The sequence below is a fragment of the Crotalus tigris genome, unplaced genomic scaffold (assembly GCF_016545835.1).
Source record: "Crotalus tigris isolate CLP2741 ecotype Arizona unplaced genomic scaffold, ASM1654583v1 scf7180000020820.259583, whole genome shotgun sequence".
Taxonomy (NCBI): Eukaryota; Metazoa; Chordata; class Lepidosauria; order Squamata; family Viperidae; genus Crotalus; species Crotalus tigris.
This window is the reverse complement of record NW_024098198.1, coordinates 16,640-44,269: the sequence shown is the minus strand read 5'-3', so window position 1 is coordinate 44,269 and position 27,630 is coordinate 16,640. Positions and strand designations below refer to the sequence as shown.

At 49.2% G+C, this 27,630-nt stretch overlaps 1 protein-coding gene across 1 annotated transcript in view; it reads right to left on the bottom strand.

The window, feature by feature from the left end:
* Positions 1-27,302, bottom strand: part of TSPAN9 (tetraspanin 9) — a 75,687-nt gene extending 48,385 nt beyond the window's left edge. Inside the window, exons 1-2 of the mRNA XM_039368538.1 lie at positions 27,196-27,302; positions 8,238-8,309 (exon numbers count right to left, since the gene is read on the bottom strand). The gene's annotated coding sequence lies outside the window, so the exon portion shown is untranslated. The remainder of the gene's footprint in view (positions 1-8,237; positions 8,310-27,195) is intronic.
* Positions 27,303-27,630: the final 328 nt, after the last annotated feature.

Below are 27,630 nucleotides of genomic sequence, written 5' to 3'. Positions count from 1 at the left end.
CCATCCCAGGCCCCTCTCAGGGCCTCTGGCAGGAAGCGCAACAACAACAACACCGCATCAGCTGCTCCCTCTTACTCACAGGTTGCCATTAATCTGAAATGCATCCTAGGGCCACTCACCAGGTAGATCCCTTGGTTGGTTTCAACTGAGGGTGGAAAAGAACAGAAGAGAAAGAGAAAGAGAAAGAGAAGAGAGGAGAGGAGAGGAGAGGAAGGAGGGGAGGGGAGGGGAAGGGAAGAGAAGAGAGAAATGAGAGGAGAGGAGAGGAGAGGAAGGAGGGGAGGGGAAGGGAAGAGAAGAGAAGAGAAGGAGAAGAGAGAAATGAGAGGAGAGGAGAAGAGAAGAGAAGAGAGGAGAGGAGAGGAGAGGAGAGGAGAGGAGAAGAGATAAATGAAAGGAGAGGAGGAGAAGAGAGGAGAGGGGAGGGGAAGGGAAGGGAAGAGGAGAGGAGAGGAGAGGAGAGGAGAGGAGAGAAAGGAGAGGAGAGAGGAAAGGAGAGGAGAGGAGAGGGGAAGGGGAGGAAAGAGAAGCGAAGAAGAGAGAAATGAGAGGAGAGGAGAGGAGAGAGAAGAGAGGGGAGGGGAGGGGAAGGGAAGAGAAGAGAGGAGAGGAGAGGAGAGAGGAAAGGAGTGGAGAAGAGAAGAGAAGAGAAGAGAGAAATGAGAGGAGAGGAAGAGAAGAGAAGAGAAGAGAAGAGAACATGGGGCCCAGAATCACAGAGCTGGAAGGGACCCTGGAGGTCTTCTAGTCCAACCACCTGCTCGAGCAGTAGACCTCTTACCATTCCAGTCAAATGGTTGTCCAGTCTCTTTTTGAAAGCCCCCAGTGATGGAGCACCCACAACTTCTGGAGGCAGAAGAAAGGAAGGAAGGAAGGAAGGAAGGAAGGAAGGAAGGAAGGAAGGAAGGAAGGAAGGAAGGAAGGAAGGAAGGAAGGAAGGAAGGAAGGAAGGAAGGCAGAATAACAGAGTTGGGAGGGATCTTGGAGGTCTTCTAAACCAGCCCCCTGCTCAAGCAGGAGACCTTATCCCATTCCAGACAAGTGGCTATCCGGTCTCATCTTAAAAACCTCCAGTGATGGGGCACCCACAACTTCTAGAGGCAGGTTGTTCCACTGGTTCAGTCCCTTTTAGTTTTTGTTCAATCCACCCACGTTGGGGGGAACTCTACAGACTTTACCTGAGATGTAGAAGAAGACCCCTCCCCTCCCAAAGCAGGCTCCACACTAGAGCCTTTAGTGTGGTGGAGGAATCGGTCTTCCATAGGGTGTAGATCAGCACATCCCCCTGGGGTTGGGAAGGAAATCCACCCTACTTGGTCCCCATGCAGTACATCTATGGAGATTGTCAGTCCTCCAGGTCCTGGTTGTCCCAAAAGTGTTTTTTCAGGAGGCCACTGGACTTTCTTGTTTTTCTTTGAAGACGTTTCTCTTCTCCTGCAAGAAGCTTCTTCAGCTCTGACTGGATGGTGGGGAACGGGAGGATTGATACTCCTTGCAGACAGCTGGTCCTTTGCCTCCTTTTAGAGAGTCGTTGAAGCCACTTGGAGGTTTCTCGGGGGTCACCTGAGTTGTGCAAATGGGCGTGGAGCCTTCTTGGAACTGCTGCAAGGACTGTGTTGTGGACTGGAGATAGAGGATGTCGTATCCTTCCCCCTCTGTTGAGAGAGGGCTGTTCAATTACGACATCCTCTATCTCCAGTGTACAACACCGTCCTTTCCGCAGTTCCAAGAAGGCTCCACAGCCATCTGCACCACTCAGATGACCCTGAGGACACAGATAAGCCTCCAAGTGGCCTCAACGACTCTCTAAAACAGGGGTGTCAAACTCAGTTTCATTGAGGGCCGCATCAGCAGTGCAGTTGCCCTGGGGGGGCGGGTGTGTGTGGCCAGGGTGGTTGTTGCCTACTGGGAGGGCGTGGATGGATGGGTGTGGCCTAATGGGAGGGCGTGGATGGAGTGGGTGTGGCCTAATGGGAGGGCATGGAGGGAGTGGGTGTGGCCTACTGGGTGGCCAGCTCTACATCGTTCGCGTCAAGGGTGCCTGTGGGGGCCTGGGCAGGAGTGGGACAGATCTGAGGGTCTCTGGCAGAAGGGGGTGGGACCGGGGCAAGCGCCAAGGCATGGTCCATTTCTTCATTCCTCACAAAGGGTGACACCTCCCCAGCATGCACGCCGGGGATGGGGCCGACGCGGCAGGGGCTGGTTCCTCGCTGTTTCCAGACAGCCTTGGGGAGCTAAGACTGAATGCGCTTCAGCATAGATGGCCACTGCAAAATTGTACATTGGCTCCCGGCCGGCCTGGGCCAGGGCCACGGCAGCGGGGGCTGTTCCCTCACTGTTTCCAGGATGGCTTCGCGGGCCACATGAAACCACTTCGCGGGCCGCATCCGGCCCCCGGGCCTTGTGTTTGACATGTCTGGTGTTTGACAATGAGCCGAGGTGGCGCAGCAGTTAGAGTGCAAATACTGCAGGCCACTTTAGCTGACTTTGTTCAGCAGGTCAGCGGTTCAAATCTCACCGGCTCAAGGTTGACTCAGCCTTCCATCCTTCCGGGCTAGGTAAAATGAGGACCCAGATTGTTGGGGGCAATGTAAATATATATATACATTGCTTACTGGTGTACACCGCTTAGAGAGTGCTTGCACTTAAAGCGGTATATAAGTCTCACAAATAAATAAACAAATAAATAAATGTCTGCTCTGAAAGAAGGCAAATGAGCAGCTCTCTACAAGGAGTATAAATCTTTCCACTCCCCACCATCCAGTCCGAGCTGAAGAAGCTTCTGGGAGGAGAAGCAAAACCTCTTTCAAAGAAAAAAACAAAGAAGGTCCAGTTGCCTCCTGAAAAAAATGCAGACCCCCCTGCTGTAGCTCTGCTGTGCCACATGAGCTGTCCTGCTCCCTGTCTGTCAAACCCAGAAGGCTGTTTCCTCAAGCACAGATGGGAGCATCTGACAGACGGGAAGCGTTCCCACTTCTGAAAGCTTCGCCATCCGACTCTTTCAAGAGCTCCCGAAGTTCGTTCCTAAATATGGTGAGACTGCCTTATTTGGCGTCCCCCCCCCTCGCTCAGAGCCGGCATCCCGCTGAACGAACAGGGCAGGCAGGGTGATCCCAGACGCCCTTTTAGATTAATTGTGCGCTCTGGAACAAAGGAAAGACAAGCAGGCTGCCCTGGGCTGGCCAAAATAGCTCCTTTCAACTCAGGAATGTCTAAAGCAGTGTTTCTCAACCTTGGACAATTTTAAGGCATGTGGACTTCAACTCCCAGAATTCCACAGCCAGCGTTGCTGGCTGTGGAATTCTGGGAACTGAAGTCCACATGCCTTAAAATTGTCAAGGTTAAGAAACATGGTTTGGAGAAGATAGATTGATTATATTCAAAAGAAATATGAAACGGAAAAGTATTATCTTGCATATGAGTAGATTTTAGATCAGTGGTTCTCAACCTGTGGGTCAGGACCCCATTTGGGGTCGAACGACCATTTCACGGGGGTCGCCAAACAACGCAGTCCGCCATTTTTTTCCCCTTTTCCTTAGCTGTGCTACTCCCTTTTATTCTATTGGCTTTTGAAAGCCAATAGAATAGACTTTCTTGAATAGAGTCTAATTCTATTGGCTTTCAAAAGCCAATAGGAATTGTCCAGGCTGTCTCTGCCCTGCTGAGCCCGCCAAAAGTCCCATTCTGCAAACAGTGCTGCACCAGTTGAGTAGTCCTCGACTTACGACCGGTTGGGGGTCGTGGCATTAAAAAGGTTGAGAACCACTGTTTTAGATAATTATTAATAGTTTTAATTACATTATTATTTTTGTTTTTAATTTGTTAATATTTGCTTTGAAAAGGAGTTAAAGTGTGTTATGGTTTTGATCGATAGTATAGTTGGTTAACGTTAGTTAGATTATGTTTGTTTATTTGTTACCCTGTAATCAGCTCTGGGAAGGGGGGGAGGGGTGGGTGGGAGGGGTTTATATTGTATTAAATTTGTAAACCTTTTAATAAAAAAAAAAGGTTAAGAAACACTGGGGACTCTAAAGCAGTGGTTCTCAACCTTTCTAATGCCGCGACCCCATAATACAGTTCCCCATGTTGTGGTGACCCCCAACCACTTATACATCATGGGGTGCCAGGGGCGTGGCCAAAGAAAAGGGGGGGGAAATGGCGGATAGCCTTGTTTGGCGACCCCCGTGAAATGGTCGTTCGACCCCAAATGGGGTCCCGACCCACAGGTTGAGAACCACTGCTCTAAAGTCTGCAAGAATGTCTACGGGGGTTCTCCGTCAACTTTGACTTTCTTTGTGGGTTTTTTTTTCCCTCGAAGAGGTTTCGCCCCTCGTCCAAGAAGCTTCTTCAGTTTTGAGTGGTGGGGAATGGAAAGGGGAGTTTAGAACTGAGGAAGCTTCGTGGACGAGGGGCGAAATCTCTTCGCGGGAAAAAAACAAAGGAAGTCCAGTTGCCTTTTGAAAAAGCATCTTTGGGACCTCTGCAAAGAACCGTCCCCTTAGGAACTGCTGAAAGGAACCGTGTTGTGGACAGGAGATGGGTGGTGTCGTTATCGCTCCCCCTCCGTTGAGAGAGGGCTGTTCAATTTTAATGTAGACCAGGGCTTTTCAACCTGTTCACCCATTATACCACTTTTAGGATATGGCAACATCCGAGGACCACCAGGCGTCTAGCAAAGTGTCAAAAACTTGATGACCAAAAAAAAAAAAAAGGAAAAAAGTGATGAAATACTAGTAGTCCTCGACTTACAACAGTTCGCTTAGTGACTGTTCGAAGTTAACATGGCCTGAGTAGAGGGGTTGGACTAGAAGACCTCCAAGGTCCCTTCCAATTTTATTACTACTACTGCTGCTGCTGCTGCTGCTGCTGCTGGTGCTGCTACTACTGCTACTACTGCTACTACTGCTATTATTATTGTGATTTATGACTGTTTTTCATACTTATGACTGTTGCAGCATCCCCATGGTCACTTGATCAAAAACTGAGGCCCTTGGCAACTGACTCGTATTTATGACGGTCGCAACGTGCCCCCGGGATCACGCGATCCCCTTTTGCAAACTTCTGATAAGCAAAGTCAACGGGGGAAGCCAGATTCACTTCACAACTGTGGCAGAAAAAAAGTCTTTAAAAAGGTCTTAACACTAACTCAATAAAGGTTTCTCTTAGCAACATAAATTTTGGGCTCGGCTGCGGTCGTAACTTGAGGACCACCTGCACTGATAACCCGGGAAGACCCAAAGGCAGGTGACACAGCAAATGCTCGGTTCCACAAAGCTCAGCTCCAGTCAGGGAGCGTGAGATGTCTGCATGAATATGTCAAGAGAACATTAAGCGAGTTAACTCCCTTAATAGACGGTGGGAAGGCTGTAGATAAATCTTGATTTAGCAAAGCATTTGAGGAAGTCCGTTTATCCCTGGCTGGCTGGTGTGAGAATTAAACGACTGGGCGAACAGGGTGCTCCGGGAAGGGCCTTAATGATCCTCCTCAACTGAGTGGGTTGCCACAACATTCACCTTGCCGTTTCCCACATGTGTACAACTGTCTTGCATGAGGAGGTGCAGGGATTAGCTTCTGAATGGGCAAATGACACAAATGTTGGGTGGGCTAATATCCTAGAACAGGGGTCCACAAACCGCAGTCTGTGGACCGACACCGGTCCACGGCACGACAGCAACCGATCCGCACAAACAAGCAAAGCCCCATCTGTGGGATGCAGGCAGCACGCATAACCACACACTCTCCGGTCCACGGAAAAACCCCTCTCTACGGAACCGGTCCCTGGTGCCCAAAAGGTTGGGAGCCACTGTGCTAGAAGACAGAAACAAAACTCAAAATGTCTTGAAAGGCTAGAGCAGGGATTCCCAACCCCAGGTCCGTGGACCGGTACCGGTCCACGGCACGCCAGCAACCCACAAAAGAAAGATGGCCAAAAAAAAAACAAAACCAGCATGCAGCTTGGCCCATTTACAACATCCTTCTATGCCTTGACATGCCTGCTAGTAGATTCTGCCATGAACGAAGCCGTGTGTGCGTGTGTGCGTGTGTGTGTGTGTGTGTGTGTGTGTGTGGTGTGGTGTGGTGGGCTCCTCAGACAGGCCTTCGAGCTGCCGATGGGTCACACAATTTTTCCGGATTTAGGCACGCCCCCGCCTCCTCTTGGAAACTCACACCTCCGACACTCTCCTTTCCAGCTGTTCCACCCAGCATGCAGCTTGGCCCGTTTACAACATCCTTCTATGCCTTGACATGCCTGCTAGTAGGTCTGAAGATTCTGCCATGAACGAAGCCGTGTGTGTGTGGTGTGGTGGGCTCCTCAGACAGGCCGTCGAGCTGCCGGTGGGTCACACAATTTTTCCGGATTTAGGCACGCCCCCGCCCCCTCTTGGAAACTCACACCTCCGACACCCTCCTTTCCAGCTGTTCCAACTGCTCGCCGGAGCAGAGAAAGGGCCCCTCGCATTGGGAAGGATTGTAACCGATGCTCTGGGCGAAGACGCGGGTCTTTCCACGGATCAGGGTTCCCTGTGATGTTGCCCATTTCAAATGAGAGCGAGAGGAAGAGGGCGGTGAGGAAGGACGGGGAGAGTGGCAGCCACCGCCGTGCTCCGAAGTGACCCCTGAGTATTGGAGCTAAGGACGGGGGCCTTTGGGAAGACGCTGGGCCACAGTGTGCAATTCCCACCTCGTTCCTGCCTGGGTCCGGCTGCATCTGCAACTTTCCCTCTCTGCCCCAGACGTGCTTTTTTTTTTCAGGACTTCCTTGTTTCTTTCTCTTTGAAGAGGTTTCGCTTCTCCTCCTAGAAGATTCCTCAGCTCTGACTGGATGGTGGGGAACGGGAGGATTGATACTCCTTGCAGACAGCCGGTCATTTGCCTCCTTTTAGAGAGTCGTTGAGACCACTTGGAGGTTTGCCTGCAGTCCTCAGGGTCACCTGAGCGGTGCAAATGGGGGCGGCGCCTTCTCCAAGTGGCCTCAACGACTCTCTAAAACAGTGGTTCTCAACCTTTTTAATGCCGCGACCCCCCACAACCGGTCGTAAGTCGAGGACTACTCAACCGGTCGTAAGTCAAGGACTACTCAACTGGTGCAGCACCGTTTGCAGAATGGGACTTTCGACAGGCTCAGCAAGGCAGAGACAGCCTGGACAATTCCTATTGGCTTTTGAAAGCCAATAGAATTAGACTCTATTCAAGAGACTCTATTCTATTGGCTTTCAAAAGCCAAGAGAATAAAAGGGAGGAGCACAGCTAAGGAAAAGGGGAAAAAAATGGCGGACTGCGTTGTTTGGCGACCCCTGTGAAATGGTCGTTCGACCCCAAATGGGGTCCCGACCCACAGGTGGAGAACCACTGGTCTAAAAGGATGCAAATGACCAGCTGTCTGCAAGGAGTATCAATCCTTCCATTCCCCACCATCCAGTTGTTTGAAGACGTTTCACTTCTCCTCCAAAAAGCTTCTTCAACTCTGACTGGATGGTGGGGAAGGGAAGGATTTATACTCCTTGCAGACAGCCGGTCCTTTGCCTCCTTTTAGAGAGTCGTTGAGGCCACTTGGAGGTTGACCTGTGTCCTCAGGGTCACCTGAGTGGTGCAAATGGGTGCAAATGGGTGTGGAGACCTTGCTGGCTCCAGGATGTTTTCTGCCCTGGGTCCCTTCCCCGTTGAAGACGGGCGCAAGGCTGTTGGGGATGAATCTGGGTTGTCTGAATCCCAAACTGAAGCATGAATGGTTCCTGGAGTCTGCCATGTTTTCTGGAAATCTGTTCATCCTCCCACACCGTTCGAAGGGGGTTCGTCCCAAAGGGCTCAATGTCTGGAGAACTGAAGAAGCTTCTTGGATGAGAAGAAGCGAAACATTCTCAAGGGAAAAAAACAAAACAAAACAGGGAAGTCCAGTGGCCTTTTGGAAAAGCACTTTTGGGGACCAGCTTCCTTCTGGCTTTCAGCCACGGAACCCGACAGACCTACACAGGGGTTCAGGGCTTTACAGCAGAGATGCACTCCCTAATTCAGTTTTTCTCAACCTTGACCATTTTAAGGCATGTGGACTTCAACTCCCAGAATTCCACAGCCAGCATTGCTGGCTGTGGAATTCTGGGAGTTGAAGTCCACATGCCTTAAAATGGTCAAGGTTGAGAAACACTGCGCCTAACTGGAAAGGGGTCGGCGCTCCCATCAGTCCTTGCACCCAAACCTACAAACGCACCCCTTCAAAGTAGCAAATGTGGCGACATACCCCCTCGCAACGTCACTCCTGGTGTCCAGCTGGATGGAGCTTGTCCACGGGCTGCGTTTTTCTCTTCTCCTCCTGCAACACAAAGGCCACAGACATACGTGTCATTCAAGCAAGCTCTGGGTCTCTTTAGCACTGAAGCATGGTGCCTGCACCATAAGTTAAGCCTCCAGAGTCGAGACGGCTGGCTAGCTTTCTCCGTTTTCACCCTGATAGTCAAAAGCCGCATTCCGCAATATGATGAACATCAGACAGCCAACACCCCTTCTAGACTAGGCTGGCATGTGGTGCAAACTCAGCCAAAAACTAACCCAAAAGGGCAGAAAAAAAATAAAATAAAAGGAAGAGGGGGGGGGGATATACATCTATAAAGATTCTCAATCCTCCAGGTCAGAGGTCCCCAACCTTTTGGGACACCAGGGACCGGTTCTGTGGAGGGAGGTTTTTCCACGGACTGGAGAGTGCGTAGTTTTGTGTGCTGCCTGCATTCCATGGATGGGGCTTTGCTTGTTTGTGTGGACCGGTTGCTGGCATGCTGCGGTCCCGTACCGGTCCACGGACCAGCGGTTGGGGAACCCCTGTCCCAGGTCAGGGGTCCCCAACTTTTCCAACTTTGCAGACCGTCGGGGGGGGGAGAGGGGATGGGGCCATGCAAGCGGTGGCGTGCGCCCTTGCCCACAGCTCGTGCAAGTGCACGCACTTGCACGACCCGTTTCCAAACGGGCCACAGCCCAGGGATTGGGGACCCTTGCTCCAAATCATGGCTGTCCCATGACTTGAAGCAAGGTGGGGGGGAGGCGTTTCCGTTGAAATCATTGAAGCTTTTCTTCGAAGCTTCTTGGATGAGAAACGAAAAGTTTTCAAAGCAAACAAACAAACAAACAAACAAATAAAACCCAGGAAAATCCAGTTGCCCTTTGGAAGAAAAAAAAAAGCACCTTTGGAATGAAGAGGTGGATAGCCCTCTTTCCCCCACACACACACACCTTTTTTGTTGTTTTTGTTGTTGTTTTTTGCACAAACTCAATTCAGCAGTTTTGCAAAAGTCCCTTCCTAGTTCTCGACAGAAGAAGTGAGGACCGCAGGAAGCAGCATCCGGAGAACTGTCTAGCACAGGGGTTCTCAACCTTGGCAACTTTAAGACTTGTGGATTTCAACTCCCAGAATTCCTCAGCCAGCAAAGCTGGCTGAGGAATTCTGGGAGTTGAAGTCCACAAGTCTTAAAGTTGCCAAGGTTGAGAACCCCTGGTCTAGCAGCTGTCCAGGGAGAGCCCCATCGGTCAGCTTGGGAAGGGGTTTGTGTGTGCAGCCTGCTCGCTTTGCTGCTCCTGCTGCTCCTAATGTGTCACCACACATGCATGGATGCGCAGAAAATGGGCCGTGGGAGGGATGGGGGATGTGGCAGCCCTGGGGGACAGAGCGTATAAGGCTGGTGAGCACTTTGACTCCTGCCCTGAGGCCTTGTGAAACAGCCTCTTTCAATGCCTCTGAGCAGCCTTGATCGTCGGAGCAGCTGAAACAGAAAACTCATCAATTCCTCCTGATGCCTGGCGGGCTTCCATAAATGTGAAATAGTGCAAATGTCGATGTGACAAGCTTTGTCTACATTTTTTCTCCCTGTGGTTTCAAGCCCCGGATCTGTCTCGGCTGCCACCTAGTGTGCGATTTGGCCATTTGTATTTGGAGGGTGGGGGGGGAGGAAAAAAATCAAAGTTTTTTCCTAACCTCGCTTTACACAGGAAGCCTTGTTTTGTTTTTGTTTTGTTTCACGCTCAGATGAGACGCTTTCCGGAGTTTCAGGATTTTAACTTAACAATCATAGAAGGGATAGAAAGGCGACAGAGTAAAAAAGAAAATCCTTCCCTTTTTCGTCACGAGCGAATCGGGCTAAGCAGGAAAGAAAGCTAAGCAGGATGGGATCTGACAAGAATTTGGATGGTAGATGAAAGATGATCTATGGGAAGCAGGAGAAGGGAGACCTGTTGTGAAGAGGAAGTGCAAAAAGCTATAGGAGAGAGAGATCAGATAAGGGGAGGGGGCCTGCAAAAATATGGAGATGAGAGCAAGATCGTGCGTGAGGCATGTCCAGAAGAATGGGATGGGATGGGATGGGATGGGGTGGGGTGGGATGGAAGAGAAGAGAAGAGAAGAGAAGAGAAGAGAAGAGAAGAGAAGAGAAGAGAAGAGAAGAGAAGAGAAGAGAAGAGAAGAGAAGAGAAGAGAAGAGAAGTACAGTAGAATAGAACAGAACAGAACAGAACAGAACAGAATAGAATAGAATAGAATAGAATAGAATAGAATAGAATAGAATAGAATAGGAATTAGAAAAGAATAGAATAGGAATTAGAATAGAATAGGAATTAAAATAGAACAGGAAATAGAAGAGAATAGAATAGAACAGGAAATATAATAAATAGGAATAAGAATAGAATAGAATAGAATAGAATGGAATGGAATGGAATGGAATGGAATGGAATGGAATGGAATGGAATGGAATGGAATGGAATGGAACGGAACGGAACGGAATGGAACAGAATAGAATAGGTTTATTGGCCAAGTGTGATTAGACACACAATGAATTTGTCTCTTGCTCTCCTAAAATGTGGTCAGAGACAACGAGGATATCAGAATTAAAAGGAGCGGAGAAAATGCAGAGTGGAATTTAGTGTCTAAACCAGCCTCATACTTGTATCATGTCACAATCCCCAAATTTAGGTGGGCTTTATCCTTAGCTGGATTTAATGATCTCCCCACAGCTGTCCTGGAACGGAAATACAGGAAAACCCCATACGAAATCTGATAGTGCTCTTGTGGTATGGATGCCATAGAAACCACAACCCATGTTTTTTTGTATTGCCAGTGCTATGGGGACAGCTGATTAATTCTCTTTTATTTAAATTTCTGGGACACTCTGATAGATCTTACCTGCGCTATCCGTCAACTAATAAAGATATACTAATTTTGCTAAAAGTAGCAACATTCTGCTGCACTATGTGTAAGCTTTCCCCAGAAATGGTTGCTAACAGAAGCCAACATGGGTTTGTCAAAAACAGATCATGCCAAACAAATCCTATTTCATTCTTTGACAAAGGGACTAAATCAGTGTGGTTCTCAACCTGTGGGTCGGGACCCCATTTGGGGTCGCATGACCATTTCACGGGGGTCGCCAAACAACGCAGTCCGCCATTTTTCCCCCTTTTCCTTCGCTGTGCTACTCCCTTTTATTCTATTGGCTTTTGAAAGCCAATAGAATAGACTCTCTTGCAAGTTGTCTGCAGCGAAGGCGAGCTGTCTGGAAGTTTCCACCCCTCCCTGCTGAGCAACTACTAAAAATGTAAGGAAAAGAGGGCCAGGGGTGGGAGGTGGGAGGCCGGCGGGCGCAGGGAGAGTTGCTGGTGCGTGTTGGGCCCGGCGGGGGCCTTACCTCCCTTGGGCTGGGCCAGCTGGGGGCCCAGCCGGTGGTCGCCCTGCGCCATCTCTGCCGCTTGCCAGCTACGCCTCGGCCGGAGCAGGGGGCGGCACCACGCATGCGCGGCGCTCCCGGGCAGGGAAAGTCCTCGACTTACGACCGGTTGGGTAGTCCTCGACTTACAAGCGGTTGAGTAGTCCTCAACTTACGACCGGTTGGGTAGTCCTCAACTTACGATCGGTTGGGGGGTCGCGGCATTAAAAAGGTTGAGAACCACTGGCATAGAGAGAAGCAAGAGTAGGGTACTCCATGTATGTTCTGTTTTAGGCCCAGTACTTTTCAATATCTTCGTAAACGATTTAGATGAGGGAAAAGAAGGAAAACTCATCAAATTTGTAGGTGACACTATCCTGGCTAGAATAGCCCACACCCCAGAAGATAGGCTGAAGATCCAGATGGATCCCAACAGACTTGAACACTGGGCCTTATCCAACAAAATAAAATTCAAAGTAGAGAAAAGTAAGGTCTTACATTTAGGCAAGAAAAACCGAAAGTACAGGTACAGATTAGCTGAAACCTGGCTCAATAGTGTGAGGGATCTTGGAATCTTAGTAGACCAGTGGTTCTCAACCTATTTAATGCCGCGACCCCCAACCGGTTGTAAGTCGAGAACTACGCAACTGGTGCAGCACCGTTTGCAGAATGGGACTTTTGGCGGGCTCAGCAGGGCAGAGACAGCCTGGACAATTCCTATTGGCTTTTGAAAGCCAATAGAATTAGACTCTATTCAAGAGAGTCTATTCTATTGGCTTTCAAAAGCCAATAGAATAAAACGGAGTAGCACAGCTAAGGAAAAGGGGGAAAAATGGCGGACTGCGTTGTTTGGCGACCCCCGTGAAATGGTCGTTCGACCCCAAATGGGGTCCCGACCCACAGGTTGAGAACCGCTGATCTAGAGAGTCATTTGAGGCCACTTGGAGGTTTACCTGTGTCCTCAGGGTCACCTGAGTGGTGCAAATGGGTGGGGAGCCTTCTCCAAGTGGCCTCAACGACTCTCTAAAAAGAATGCAAATGACCAGCTATCTACAAGGAGTATAAATCCTTCCCACCATCCAGTCAGAGCTGAAGAAGCTTCTGGGATGAGAAGGGAAACGTCTTCAAAGTCCAGTTGCCTCCTGAAAAAAAAACATGGGACAACCATGATGTGGAGAACTGAGAATCTCCAGAGACATTCCACTGGTTAATTGTTCTCACGTCAGGAAATTTCTCCTTAGTTCTAGGACTAAGTTGCTTCTCTCCTGGATTAATTCCCCCCCCCCGCCGCCCCCATTGCTTCTCGTCCTGCCTTCCGTGTGCAGAATAAACCTTGTGCAAGAATAAACAGAATGCTTAATAACCGCTACAAGGAGTCAGGCGAGAATGTACGAGATCCCCTTGGCTGCTTAATGTATTTATGATAGACGTGTAAAGAGGCTGATGGTGAAAGGAGCGGCTTGGATAGGGAATCCGAATGCGGGTGTAGCTGACACAGTGTTGTTGGCGAGAGCCGAAAGATTTACAGCAAATGTTAGAGGCTGTACGAGGCAAAGGGGGGTAAGGACCTGAATACGAATGGAAAAGGAAGCAAACAAAAACGGAAGGAAAAAAAGAACAGTTTTGAATTGGTGGATGGAAGTCATTAAAACACAGCTGTGTGCCAGATAGTAAACAGGGGATGCTGTAGGAGCGGGCTGGATATAAATTAATTTTTAGTGAGTCTGTCTTTTATCTTACTCTCTCCTCCAATTTCTTCTGCTGACTGTCCTTTACTACGTAATGCATCTCGTATCTGTTCCTTCCAAAGGCTCATGTGATGGTTAGGAAAGTAGTAACAATGGAAATGCAGTCCCCTGGACTGCAAGGCGATCCAACCGGTCAGTCCTAGAGGAGATCAACCCGGACTGCTCTTTAGAAGGCCAGATCATGAAGTTGAAACTCAAGTCCTTTGGCCACCTAATGAGAAGGAAGGACTCCCTGGAGAAGAGCCTGATGCTGGGAAAGATGGAGGGCAAGAGAAGAAGGGGACGACAGAGAGTGAGGTGGCTGGAGGGAGTCCCTGAAGCAGGAGGCGTGAGCTTCAATGGACTCCAGAAGATGGTAGAAGACAGGAAGGCCTGGAGGAACGTTGTGCATGGGGTCGCGATGGGTCGGACACGACTTCGCAACAAACAACAACAACAAACAATGGAAAAGATAAATTTAGTGGTGCTTTGAGGATACTCCGATCAAATTTTGGAACGCTGTCTTATCTTCATTTTCTATTTTTTTTCTCTTCATAAATCCAGCCAGCCTTCAATCTCCTAACACTGTTTTTCCTTTCAGGGTTGTTGTTTTTTTGTTTGTTTTCTACATTTTCAACTATGGATACAGGGAGTCCTTGACACTTCATTTAGCGACCGTTCCGTTACAACGGCACTGAAAAAAGTGACTTATGACCGTGTGTCACCCTTATGACCAACCATGAACAGCGTTCCCTAGGGTCACGTGATCAAAATTCAGAGGCTTGGCAACCGACTCATATTTACGACGGTCGCAGTGGTCCGGGGTCACGCGATCCCCTTTTGCGACGTTCTGCCAAATAGACTCCATGGGGAAGCCAGACCCACTTAACAAACAGGTTGCCAATTTATCATCTGCAGTGATTCACTTGCTCAACAGTAGTAACTGTGAGAGGGATCTCAGAGTCCTAGTGGACGATCCCTTAAATAGGAGCCAGCCGTGTGCTGCAGCTGCCAAAAAAGCCAACACAGTGCTGGACTGAATTAACAAAGGGGTAGAATCAAGATCACATGAAAATACCACTTTACAAGGCCTTGGTAAGGCCAAACTTAGAATACGGCATCCAGTTTGGTCACCACGATGTAAAAAAGATGCTGAGACTCTAGAAAGAGTGCAGAGAAGAGCAACAAAGATGATCAGGGGACTGGAGGCTAAAACATATAAGGAACGGTTGCTGGAATTGGGTATGTCTAGTTTAACGAAGAGAAGGACGAGGGGGGACATGATAGCAGTCTTCCAGTATCTCAGGGGCTGCCCCAAAGAAGAGGCAGTCAAGCTCTTCTCCAGAGCGCCTGAAGGCAGGACAAGAAGCCATGGATGGAAACTAAGAGAGAAGCAACCTAGAACTAAGGAAACGCTTCCTGACAGTGAGAACAATTAACCAGTGGAACTCCTTGCCTCCAGAAACGGTGAATGCTCCAACACTGGAAGTTTTTAAGAAAAGACTGGATAGCCATTTGTCCGAAATGGTATATAGGGTTTCCTTCCTGAGCAAGAGGTTGGACTAGATGACTTCCAAGGTCCCTTCCAACTTTACTACTATTATTATTATTATTATTACATTATTATTATTAGTCTGAAATGGTATAGGGTCTCCTGCCTGAGCAGGGAGTTGGACTAGATGACCTCCAAGGTCCCTTCCAACTATTATTATTATTATTATTATTATTATTATTATTATTATTAAATGGTATAGGGTTTCCTGCCTGAGCAGGGGGTTGGAGTAGATGACCTCCAAGGTCCCTTCCAACTTTATTATTATTAATATTATTATTATTATTATTATTATTATTATTATTATTATTATTATTACAATTGAAGCAAAGAAAGCGTAAAAGGGGACAAAACTCAACTTAACAAGTGTCTTACTTTAACCACAGAAATGTGGGGTGATTTTTAAGCCGAGGACCCCCTGAATCGATTCCTTTCTCTTGTGCGTAATGCTGCACTGTAATTGTGGCTTAAAAAGCCTGAAATTTCAGCTTATGCGTGTCGAAGTGGGAAGCGACACATCCCTAAGAGATGCCGAAGCTTCCTAAGGAACGTTGAAGCTACTCAGAAGCATCTTTTTTCCTGATTTTTTAAGCCGCACTCAGCACCTTTGCCGTGGGGATGCAGCGTGTGTGTGTGTGTGTGGGGGGGGTTGTCTTCCTGATGAAAGAAGATTTGAAGGCTGCCTTTTCTTGAAATGGTTTTCTCGTTAATCACGGCTGGTACTAGCTGACTCTTAAATCCAGGATCTCTGGACAAGCTTCTATTGTTTGATATTTTGACTCGTTCGGTCAATCAACTCTTCTCAGATGCTATCAAAGGAAAGACTCACAGGAAAAAACAACAAGAAGAAGAAGAAGCATTATTAAGCCACATGTGATTGTGTAGCCTTCAGAGACTGTGTTTGCTGAAAGCACCCTCCCGGTCTTCATGTGAGTGTTTACAAAGATCTCCACTGTTGTGTGTTGCTCTTTGTAACTGGAAGTTAGCCTGGCTATTTTTGCAACTTTTTTGCTTTTTTTAAAAAAAAAAAATGAGATTGGAATGAAATGTTTGTTTACAGTGCAAGAAGCTTGTAACTCTTGTGATGTTAAAGAAATTAATTTGATGTTGAATTTGATAATAGCTGCAAGATTACTAGTAGGGCAATATTGGAAGAAGGACTGCTTGCCTACTATACAAGAACGGATGCTTAAAGTTTTCTGCTAAGATTTCTGCTTATTTGAAGGATCACTCACAAGAAAGATATATTTCGGTTTGGAGAAGATGGATAAATTATATTCAGAATAAATATGGGACTAAAAAGTTTCATTTAGCTTATGAGTGAATTTTAGAGTATTATTATGATATTAGTATTAGTATTAGTATTGCTTAACAATTTGGAGATTGTATTGTTTAATAATTAGGATATTAATTTGTTTATGTTTTCATTATTATTATGTTTATTTTCAGTTTGTTTATATTTATGTTAAAGGAGAGTTAAAGTGCATTATGGACTTGGTTATTTATATAGTTGGTTAATGTTAGTTAGATTATGTTTATCATATTTGTAACCCTGTACTCAGCTCTGGGAAGTTGGGGAGGGAGAGGGGGGGGGTTTGGGTGGGTTATATTGTAATTTTTATAGAACTTTTTAATTAAAAAAAAAAGAAGCTTGTAACTCTTCGGGGACTTCAGCCTATAAAGGATGCAGGCCTTCCTTCACGTTGAGATGCACAGGAGATAGGCATCAAAACCCAGAACGGACAACTTCCCAAAACTCCTAAAAAAAAAAATAGCGAATGTGCCACAAACAGGAAGCTCTGTGTTTGGCATAAACTACAATTCCCAACCCGTTTTCCTCAACCCTTCCTTAAGAAGCAGACAATGAAGGAGAACACGAACCATTTTCCTCAAAGGTCTTCTGCTAAGTGCTTTGCGTGGTCCTTGAAGTGGAGATACCAGCTTGAACTCTGGGGAAGACTGAGGACTGGATAGGACAGGAAAATTTATCTGCTGACTCTTGGTTAAAATGTACGGATATAAACACGTTTTAAGCGACTGAAAAGCGGCCGTGTTCCACCATCCTGTCTATCACCATCCTTTCTGTTCTACAGGAAATGCACATGTGTGTGCTTATTACATTTTTTTACACCCTGGACATAGTACGGGAATGTCTCTTTGGATAGCAATGTGCTGCAGCTGCCAAAAAGGCCAACACAGTGCTGGGTTGCATTAACAGAGGTATAGAATCAAGATCATGTGAAATATTAACACCACTTTACAAGGCCTTGGTAAGGCCACACTTGGAATGCTGCATCCAGTTTTGGTCACCACGATGTAAAAAAGATGTTGAGACTCTAGAAAGAGTACAGAGAAGAGCAACAAAGATGATTAGGGGACTGGAGGTTAAAACATAACGAAAGGCTACTGGAATTTGGTATGTCTAGTTTAATGAAGAGAAGGACAAGGGGGAGGGGCATGATAGCAGGGTTCAATATCTCAGGGGCTGCCCCAAAGAAGAGGGAGTCAAGCTCTTCTCCAAAGTGCCTGAAGGCAGGACAAGAAGCAATGGGTGGAAACTAACCAAGGAGAGAAGCAACCTAGAACTAAGGAGAAACTTCCTGACAGCTAGAACAATTAACCAGTGGAACTACCTGCCTCCAGAAGCGGTGAATGCTCCAACACTGGAAGTTTTTAAGAAGAGACTGTACAGGCATTTGTCTGAAATGGTACAGGGTTTCCTGCCCGAGCAGGGGGTTGGACTCAATGACCTCCAAGCTCCCTTCCAACTTTATTATTATGGATCATCGCACAGTCAGCCAGATGTTCAGACTGGATTTGGCATTTTGTCTACCTATTGAGTCCTTACCCAGGACCTGGGATAGGCAGATGTGGATGTTTGATGGTATTACAGGTATCGTCACAGGATGGAAGCAGTTCCTAGTAAGGCTGCCTTTTGCAATTGACTAATAGCAAATTTGTCAATGCCAATGGTGTTCAAATTGTTGTTGTTGTTATTATTATTATTATTATTATTACTCTGAGGAAGCATTTTCCTCACCACCATTACCAGTGAGAAAATGTAGGCCTTGCTTATCCAGCCCAAAGGATATCAATCTGATAACATCTGACAGCGTATATATTTATTTCCACCTCCTGGTTTTGGCCCAGTAATTGAACAGAAGTGCATGAGTTGTACAGCTGTCATTTCCCATCAGAGAAAAGCCGGGGTGAAAGATTTGTTTTTCTCTTTGATTTATATCCCACGCTCCTGACAAACGTTCAAGGTGGGTATATAGTATTTCTCTTCCCGGCTTTATCCTTAAATCTTCGGAGATACCCCAAGCAGCCAGAGGGTCAGCTTCCCATCCAAATGAGGCGGGAGCTTCCCACAATCCCACACTGGCACACCAAAGACACACACACACACACACACACACACACACATCACAGCATACCATGGTGGAGCTGCCGTTACAGGATTCCCAAGAATGGAGCCAGGGGATTAAAGATTCAGAAGGGAGCCTGGGGGAACCCGAAGATTTAGACACGCTACAAAGAGGTCATCCTTGATTTAGATCGCAGCCGAGCCCCAGGGGAGGATGCGCTAAGTGAGACGGTTGCTAAGTGGGTTTTGCCTCATTTTACAAGCCTCCTGGCCACAGTTGTTGTGAATCACTTACGTCGGTGGTTCTCAACCTTTTTAATGCCGTGACCCCCAAGCGGTCGTAAGTCGAGGACTACTCAACCGGTCGTAAGTTGAGGACTACTCAACTGGTGCAGCACCGTTTGCAGAATGGGACTTTTGGCGGGCTCAGCAGGGCAGAGACAGCCTGGACAATTCCTATTGGCTTTGGAAAGCCAATAGAATTGGACTCTATTCAAAAGAGTCTATTCTATTGGCTTTCAAAAGCCAATAGGATAAAAGGGAGTAGCCCAGCTAAGGAAAAGGGGGAAAAAAATGGCCGACTGCGTTGTTTGGCGACCCCCGTGAAATGGTCGTTCGACCCCAAATGGGGTCCCGACCCACAGGTTGAGAACCACTGACTTAAGTGATTAAGTGAAGGCTAAAACACATGAACCACAGTTGCAAGAATTGGGAAGGTCTAGTCTGCTAAAAAGAAGGACCAGGGGTGACATGGTAGCTGTGTTCCAATATTTGAAGAAGAGGAGGGGGCGTCCACCTATTTTCCAAAGCATCCGAAGGAAATAATGGATGGAAACTCCTCAAGGAGAGAAGCAACCTGGAATTAAGGAGAAATTTCCTAATAGTAAGAACACTTAACCAGTGGAACAACCTGTCTCCAGAAGTTGTGGATGCTCCAACACTGGAAGTTTTCAAGAGATTAGACAACCATTTGTCTGAAATGGTATAGGGTCTCCTGCCTGAGCAGGGGGTTGGACTAGAAGACCTCCAAGGTCCCTTCCAAGGCTGTTATTCTCCTAACGCTCAACAACAGTATAAATGGAATGGTGACAGCCTAACCAAGAAGAACCTCCAATTAGCTGAGCCATCAATTTGCAGGATCCCTTTTGCCTCATGACGGCAGTTAATTCTTTCGCTTGGAAGTCTTCAATTACACTAAAAACCGTTTTTATGTCATTCAGAAGAAAAACAACTAGCCAGGAGCCTCGCCGGGTTTTAATATACGGACTTCAGTTAAGAGAAAAATAATGGCTCGATGCCAAGTTTTATCTAATTCTAAGAATTTAAGAAGAACGCCAAATTGGATTTCTTTTTTCCCTTGACGGAGTATCTTAAAAGGTATTTCAATTCAGTCGCTTTTTCCACGAACCTCATCGCCACTCCTCAAGCTTTCCAGCATTTCTGCTTTTAATGCCATATTTTGCAGCAGGTGTTCTACACATACTTCTGCGTGTTGCCAACTTGTACGAAAACAGCTCGGCGGCTTTGTTTCGCTGCACGAGTTCTGGACATCAATACGGGGAAGTCCTCCAACTGCGACCAAAATTTCTGTTGCTAAGTAGAAACATTTGTTAAGTGGGTTTTGCCCTATCTTACAACTGTTCTTGCCACGACGCTGAAGTTCGCTGCAGTTGTGAAGTCAGTAACACGGTTTGTTTAAACCAGGGGTAGGCAACCTTGGCTCTTTTATGACTCGTGGACTTCAACTCCCAGAATTCCTGAGCCAGCATGGCTCAGCTTGGAAACCTCTCCCTTTCCCCTCAGCAAAGCTGGCTCAGGAATTCTGGGAGTTGAAGTCCACAAGTCTTAAAGTTGCCAAGGTTGAGGACCCCTGGTATAGGGCAGGGGTGGGCAACTTTGGCTCTCTTATGACTCGTGGACTTCAACTCCCAGAATTCCTCAGCCAGCCACGCTGAGGGGAAAGGGAGAGGTTTCCAAGCTGAGCCAAGCTGGCTCAGGAATTCTGGGAGTTGAAGTCCACAAGTCATAAAAGAGCCAGGGTTGCCTACCCCTGGTTTAAACGAATCTGGCTTCCCCATTTGACTTTGCTTGTCCGAAGGTCGCAAAAGGGGATCACGTGATCCTGGGACCATCATAAATATGAGTCGGTTGCCAAGCGTCTGGATTTTGATCACGTGACTCTGGGGACCCCACAACGGTCGTTAAGTGTGAAAAACGGTCCTAAGTCACTTTTTCCCGTGACGCTGTAACTTCAAACGGTCAGTAAATGGACCATTATAATCATAATCATAATAATAAAGTTGGAAGGGACCTTGGAGATCATCTAGTTCAACTCCCTGCTTAAGCAGGAAACTCTATACCATTTCAAACAAATGGCTGTCCAGTCTGTTCTTAAAAACCTCCAGTGTTGGAGCATTCACCGCTTCTGGAGGCAAGGAGTTCCACTGGCTAATTGTTCTAACTGTCAGGAAGTTTCTCCTTAGTTCTAGGTTGCTTCTCCTTGATTAGTTTCCATCCGTTGCTTCTTGTCCTGCCTTCAGGCACTTTGGAGAATAGCTTGACTCCCTCTTCTTTGGGGCAGCCCCTGAGATACTGGAACACTGCTATCATGTCCCCCCTCATCCTTCTTTTCATTAAACTAGACATACCCAATTCCAGCAACCTCTCCTTGTATGTTTTAGCCTCCAGTTCTCTAATCATCTTTGTTGTTGTTGTAGGTACTTCAACAAATGCTAGGGCCAAGCTATACAGAAATCTGTCAGTTCTTCTGAAAGTAAAACATCGATTCCTGGAAATCAGATTCGTCAAGAACAGGTCGTGTCAAACTAACCTCGCTTTATGCTTCGGCGGCGTCTTTCGTAAATAGTGGGAATGCCACAGACGCGATTTTCGCTTTGATTTCAGGGAAGCGTTGGGGGGGGAAGGGGCTGGTTTTATATACACAGCCTGTTGAGCGTGGAAAGACGGTGCGGGGGGGAGGGTTAATACAGCTGTTTTGCAGCTGTAGGGATCACAGTGCTCTGGAAGCAAAATGCCACACGCCTTGCCTGCTCCTGCCTGGAGGAGTCTTGGATGCTGCCCTTGCAACATGGTGCTTTCTAGGGGGGGCAATCTGTTTTTCATTCGTTGAGTAGTCAGAGTGGACCAAAGATGGCTTTAGAGCAGTTGTTAGCAACCTGTGGTCCACGGCACACTATCGGTCCATGGTCTGTGGGAATGGCAGGCCAGTGCGCGCACTCCCCCACCACTTGCGTGGGCCCTAGTGGCCCATTTGCACAGGCGTGCAGGCGCTAGCACCAGCACGGGCCTCACGCAGGCATTAGAAGCCCTGTTTGCGCATGCACGCAGGCGCTAGCACCGCCGCAAACGCACACAGCCCAGCTTGGGCATGCGCGCAGGTGCTCGCACCAGCACGGGCGTCACGCAGGCACTAGCAGCCCCATTTGCGTATGCCTGTGGGCGCTAGCACTGCCGCAAAGGCACGCGGCCCAGTTTGTGTGCGCGCAGGCGCTAGCCCTGCCGCGGGGATACGCGGCCCCACTTGTGCCTGCAGGTGGGCACATGCAAATTTGCCTGCTCCTCCCTTTTCCTCCCAGCCACCAATCAGGAAAGGTTGGGGACCTTTGCTTGAAGGAGTTGGGGTTAGGGAGAGGCACGCTTTTTTTGTTTTTTAGATTAAAGCATTTGTTATTTTTTTTTTAATATTTAACATTGGCTTTCGGTGCAAAAGAAATGAGCAACACTGCAAGTTGTTAGGCCATGAAATGCATAGCCAGCTCGGTTTAATAGTTGAGGCACCTAGATTGAAACTGGGAGACTGAGTTCTGGTTATAAGCATGAAAGCCGGCTGCATGACCTTGGCTAATCACCAGGTGACGGTGAGTTCTAGTCCCGCCTTAGGCATGAAAGCCACCTGGGTGGCCTTGGGCCAATCACCAGGAGACTGAGAGTTCTAGCCCCGCCTTAGGAATGAAAGCTGACTGGGTGATTTTTGGCCAATCACCAGGTGACGGTGAGTTCTAGTCCCACCTTAGGAAGAAAGCTGACTGGGTGACTTTGGGCCAATCACCAGGTGACGGTGAGTTCTAGCCCCGCCTTAGGAATGAAAGCTGTCTGGGTGATTTTGGCCAATCACCAGGAGATGGTGAGTTCTAGCCCCGCCTTAGGAATGAAAGCTGACTGGGTGATTTTTGGCCAATCACCAGGAAACGGTGAGTTCTAGTCCCGCCTTAGGAATGAAAGCCGCCTGGGTGACCTTGAGCCAATCACCAGGTGACGGTGAGTTCTAGTCCCGCCTTAGACATGAAAGCTATCTGGGTGATTTTTGGCCAATCACCAGGAGATTGAGAGTTCTAGTCCCGCCTTAGGAATGAAAGCTGACTGGGTGACTTTGAGCCAATCACTGAGTTCTAGTCCCGCCTTAGGAATGAAAGCCGCCTGGGTGACCTTGGGCCAATCACCAGGTGACAGTGAGTTCTAGTCCCGCCTTAGACATGAAAGCTGTCTGGGTGATTTTTGGCCAATCACCAGGAGACTGAGAGTTCTAGTCCCGCCTTAGGAATGAAAGCTGTCTGGGTGATTTTTGGCCAATCACCAGGAGACGGTGAGTTCTAGTCCTGCCTTAGCCATGAAAGCCACCTGGTTACTTTGGGCCAGACACTCTATCTCAACCCAACTCACCCCACAGGGTTGTTGTTGAGGGGAAGATAGAAGGAGGAAGGACTATTAGGTACGTTCGCCACTTGGAGTGATTCATAAAAAACAATAAACGTGGATAAAAATAAATAAAAGCCAAGAAAAAGCAATTATTTGTATATTTTCACAGATTTTCTTCATATCTGAATGACACCGGTTGGGTTAAATTAATATAAAAGCCTATGTCCACTATTCATTTACAGATATATTCACGAAGGCAGATCTGGGGTTTCCAGCCTCATGCATTTCATACTATGCTCCTTAGTCCAGGGGTCTGCAACCTTGAGCACTTTAAGACTTGTGGACTTCAGCTCCCAGAATTCCTCAGCCAGCTATGCTGGCTGAGGAATTATGGGAGCTGAAGTCCACAAGTCTTAAAGTGCTCAAGGTTGCAGACCCCTTGCCTTAGTCAACCTTGGATGACCTTGCAAAGCTAAGCTGAGTCAGGCCTGGTCATCCCCGGGGAAGGGAGGCTAACAGGATATCCCAAACCGATTGACCCCCCTACAGGAACAGGAACTCCCTGATGAAAACGGAAACATGCATGGAAAAAAGTGTGCCGACACCAGAGGAGGAAAAAAGAGCCGACAAATTGAGTCTGAGAGAGACTGGATCAGCATAACCGAAAATTATAGGAATGTCGAGCCACAAGATAGAAAAATGTCGCTTGCACACCACACTTGAGTTCTGTTTAGGATGGAGGCCCGTTTTGCTTTTTTTTTTTTTTTCCCGAAATTTGAGTTTATTTTTGGAACTAAGAAGAAGAAGAAAAAAAAAGAACTGGGCGGAAAGCAGAGTCAATTATTAAGTTTCCCCAGGCCTCCAGTGCTCCAGTTCAGTGGCCAGGCCATGTGACTGGAGCCCAGACATGGAGGCGGCAAAATAGCTCTGCCTGGCCAGAAGATACATATATAAAAACATATAAAGAACGGCTGCTGGAATTGGGTATGTCTAGTTTAACGAAGAGAAGGACGAGGGGGGACAGGATAGCAGTCTTCCAGTATCTCAGGGGCTGCCCCAAAGAAGAGGGAGTCAAGCTATTCTTCAAAGCGCCTGAAAGCAGGACAAGAAGCATCGGATGGGAAATAATCAAGGAGAGAAGCAACTTGGAACTAAGGAGAAATTTCCTGACAGTGAGGACAATGAAACCACTGGAACTACCTGCCTCCAGAAGTGGTGAATGCTCCAACACTGGAAGTTTTTAAGAACAGACTGGACAGCCATTTGTCTGAGTGGTATAGGGTTTCTGCCTGAGCTGGGGGGTGGACTAGATGACCTCCAAGGTCCCTTCCAACTTTTTCTGTTCTCCAAAGCACCAGAAGACGGGTCAAGAAGCAACAGAGGGAAACTAACCAAGGAGAGAAGCAACATGAAACTAAGGAGAAATTTCCTGACACTGGAACAACCTGCATCCAGAAGTTGTGAACACTCCACTGGAAGTTTTTAGAAGAGAGTGGACAGCCATTTGTCTGAAGTGGTATAGGGTTTCCTGCCTGAGCTGGGGGGTTGGACTAGATGACCTCCAAGGTCCCTTCCAACTCTTTTCTGTTCTCCAAAGCACCAGAAGACGGGTCAAGAAGCAACAGAGGGAAACTAACCAAGGAGAGAAGCAACATGAAACTAAGGAGAAATTTCCTGACACTGGAACAACCTGCATCCAGAAGTTGTGAACACTCCACTGGAAGTTTTTAAGAAGAGAGTGGACAGCCATTTGTCTGAAGTGGTATAGGGTTTCCTGATTGAAATGCTTGTTTGCAATTTTGCTTTGGGATATTCTGTCTCGCATACTCTGTCTGGAGCACATCTGGATTCTCCTTGGGAACTTAATGCCACATTATTGTTATGCTGGTCTGCGATCAAGCTACAAAATTAGGGAGAGGAGGAGAACGAAAAGAGATGGGAGGCAGCACACACACACACACCCAGCCTGGCCATTCCAGATAAATTAAGCGGTATATAAGTCTTCAGTGTTATTGCTATCTAAGCCATGCAGGCGCAGCGCTTAGAATGCAGTATTGCAGGCTGACTCTGCCCACAGTCAGACGTTCGATTCTCAACCGCTCAAGGTCGACTCAGCCTTCCATCCATCTGAGGTCAATAAAATGAGGACCCAGATTGTTGGGAGGGCAAGATGCCGACTCGGTAAACTGCTTAGAGCAGAGGTCCCCAACCTTTTGGGCACCAGGGACCAGTTCCGTGGAGAAAGGTTTTTTTCACAGACCAGAGGGTGCGTGTTTTTGTGTGCTGCCTGCATCCCACACATGGGGCTTTGCTTGTTTGTGCGGACCAGTTGCTGGCATGCCGCGGCCCAGTACTGGTGCACAGACCGGAGTTTGGGGACCCCTGACTTAGAGAGAGCTATGAAGCACTGTGAAGTGGCATATAAGTTTAAATCAGTGGTGCTCAACCTGTGGGTGGGGACCCCATTTGGGGTCAAACAACCATTTCACGGGGGTCGCCAAACAACGCAGTCTGCCATTTTTCCCCCCCTTTTCCTTAGCTGTGCTCCTCCCTTTTATTCTATTGGCTTTTGAAAGCCAATAGAACAGACTCTCTTGAATAGAGTCTAATTCTATTGGCTTTCAAAAGCCAATAGGAATTGTCCAGGCTGTCTCTGCCCTGCTGAGCCCGCCAAAAGCCCCATTCCGCAAACGGTGCTGCACCAGTTGAGTAGTCCTCGACTTACGACCGGTTGAGTAGTCCTCAACTTACGACCGGTTGGGGATCGCGGCATTAAAAAGGTTGAGAACCACTGCTCTAACTATTGCTACCTAAGCCGTGGCAGCGCAGTGATGAGAATGCAGCATTGCAAGCTAACTCTGCCCACCGCCAGCAGTTCGATCCTGACCGGCTCAAGGTTGACTCAGCCTTCCGTCCTTCCCAGGTCGGTAAAATGGTTGGGGACCAAAGTAAAGGTAAAAAAAAGGGGGGGAACAACCCACTCACCCCCCCCTCCAACTCAGAGGCGGTGCCATTTCTGACTTGCAAAATTCAGATTCCTTTATGGACGGGTCCTCGACCGCACTCCACCCTCCACGGAGCAGCCCCGGTTCCTGTCCGCGCGAGAAGGAGGGAGGGCTCTAAGCATTTCCACGCGGAGAGACGTTGCCCGGCCCTCCTTTCCAGCGTGGACGCCCACCCACCCAAAACAAAGAAAGAAAGAAAAACCACACAAAACTTCTTCCCGGCGCCGCGAGAGTGGAAAGCCGCGCGTTCCCCAATGCGCAGCCGAACGTTTTCGGGGCAAAGCCCGACTCCTCCCGCGCCGCGCAACTGGGAGCCAGAGCGCCCGGAGGGGGCAGCAGAACCCAACCCGCTCCCAGGCCCGCCCCCTCCCGAATGGAGACCCAGCCTCTCAGCCTCCGGGCCGGCCCCCCCACCACCCAGGACCCGGGGGAGGGTGGGGGAGCCGCGCTCGAAGGAGACCCTCCCCCCAAGTTCTCGGGCTTCGCGGGCCAGGGCAGGGGGGGGTCCTTAAGCCCAGGACAGAGGGGGGGGTCCAGGGCAGAGGGGGGATCCAGGCCAGAGGGGGGTCCCTAAGCCCAGGGCAGAGGGGGGATCCAGGGCAGAGGGGGGGTCCTTAAGCCCAGGACAGAGGGGGGGTCCAGGCCAGGGGGGGTCCCAGGGCAGAGGGGGGTCCCTAACCCCAGCACAGAGGGGATCCAGGGCAGAGGGAGGGTCTCAGGGCAGAGGGGGGGTCCCTAAGCCCAGGACAGAGGGGGGATCTAGGGCAAAGGGGGGAATTCAGGCAGAGGGGGGGTCCCAGGGCAGGGGGGGGTCCCTAAGCCCAGGACAGAGGGGGGACTAGGGCAAAGGGGGGAGAAATTCAGGGCAGAGGGGGGGTCCCAGGGCAGAGGGGGGGTCCCGGGGCAGAGGGGGGTCCCTAAGCCCAGGACAGAGAGGGGATCCAGGGCAGAGGGGGGGGTCCCTAAGCCTAGGGCAGAGGGGGGAGTCCCTTCCTCCCCTCCTTCCCTCCCTCCCCTCCGCCGTCACCCCCCCCGACCCCTAACCCGTCCCCTCGCCGCCTTCCCCCGCCCTCGGAGCGAGCCCAGGACGCGCGGGAGACCCCAGACCAGCAGCCGAAGCCCCCTCCACCTCCTCGGCCGCAGCCCGCCCCTCCGCCGAGCGCAGGCCCTGATCGAGCGGCCGAGCCAGCCGCGGCTCCCCGGCCCACTTACCCGCCTTGGCGGAGCGAGGCACCGCCGCCCGCTTGCCGGTCTGCTGGCCTGGCACGGCTCGGCTCGGCTCGGCTGGCCGCGGAAACCGGGGCAGGGCAGGCGGCGCCGGGACGGGCAGGCGGGGAGGGGCGGGGGGCGGGCGGTCCTTCCCCCCCTTCCCCCCCCCCCGGGAGCCAACCCAGCTGCGCGCAGGGCTCGGCCCCTCCCCGCTCCCGGCTGAGTCCCGGGCTGGCTGCGCTCTCGCCTTCGCGGGCTCCCGCCTCCTTCCCGGGCTCCCGTGAGGTCAACCGCTCGGTCCCTCGCTCTTCGGGGGCTCGACCGCGGAGCTTAGCAGCTCCCCAGGCCGGCGGGAAGATAGGGTGGCCGCGATGTCCAGGCGGAGACCCTAGAGAGGAGAGGAAAAATGATGATCCAAGACCTGGAGGCCAAAACATA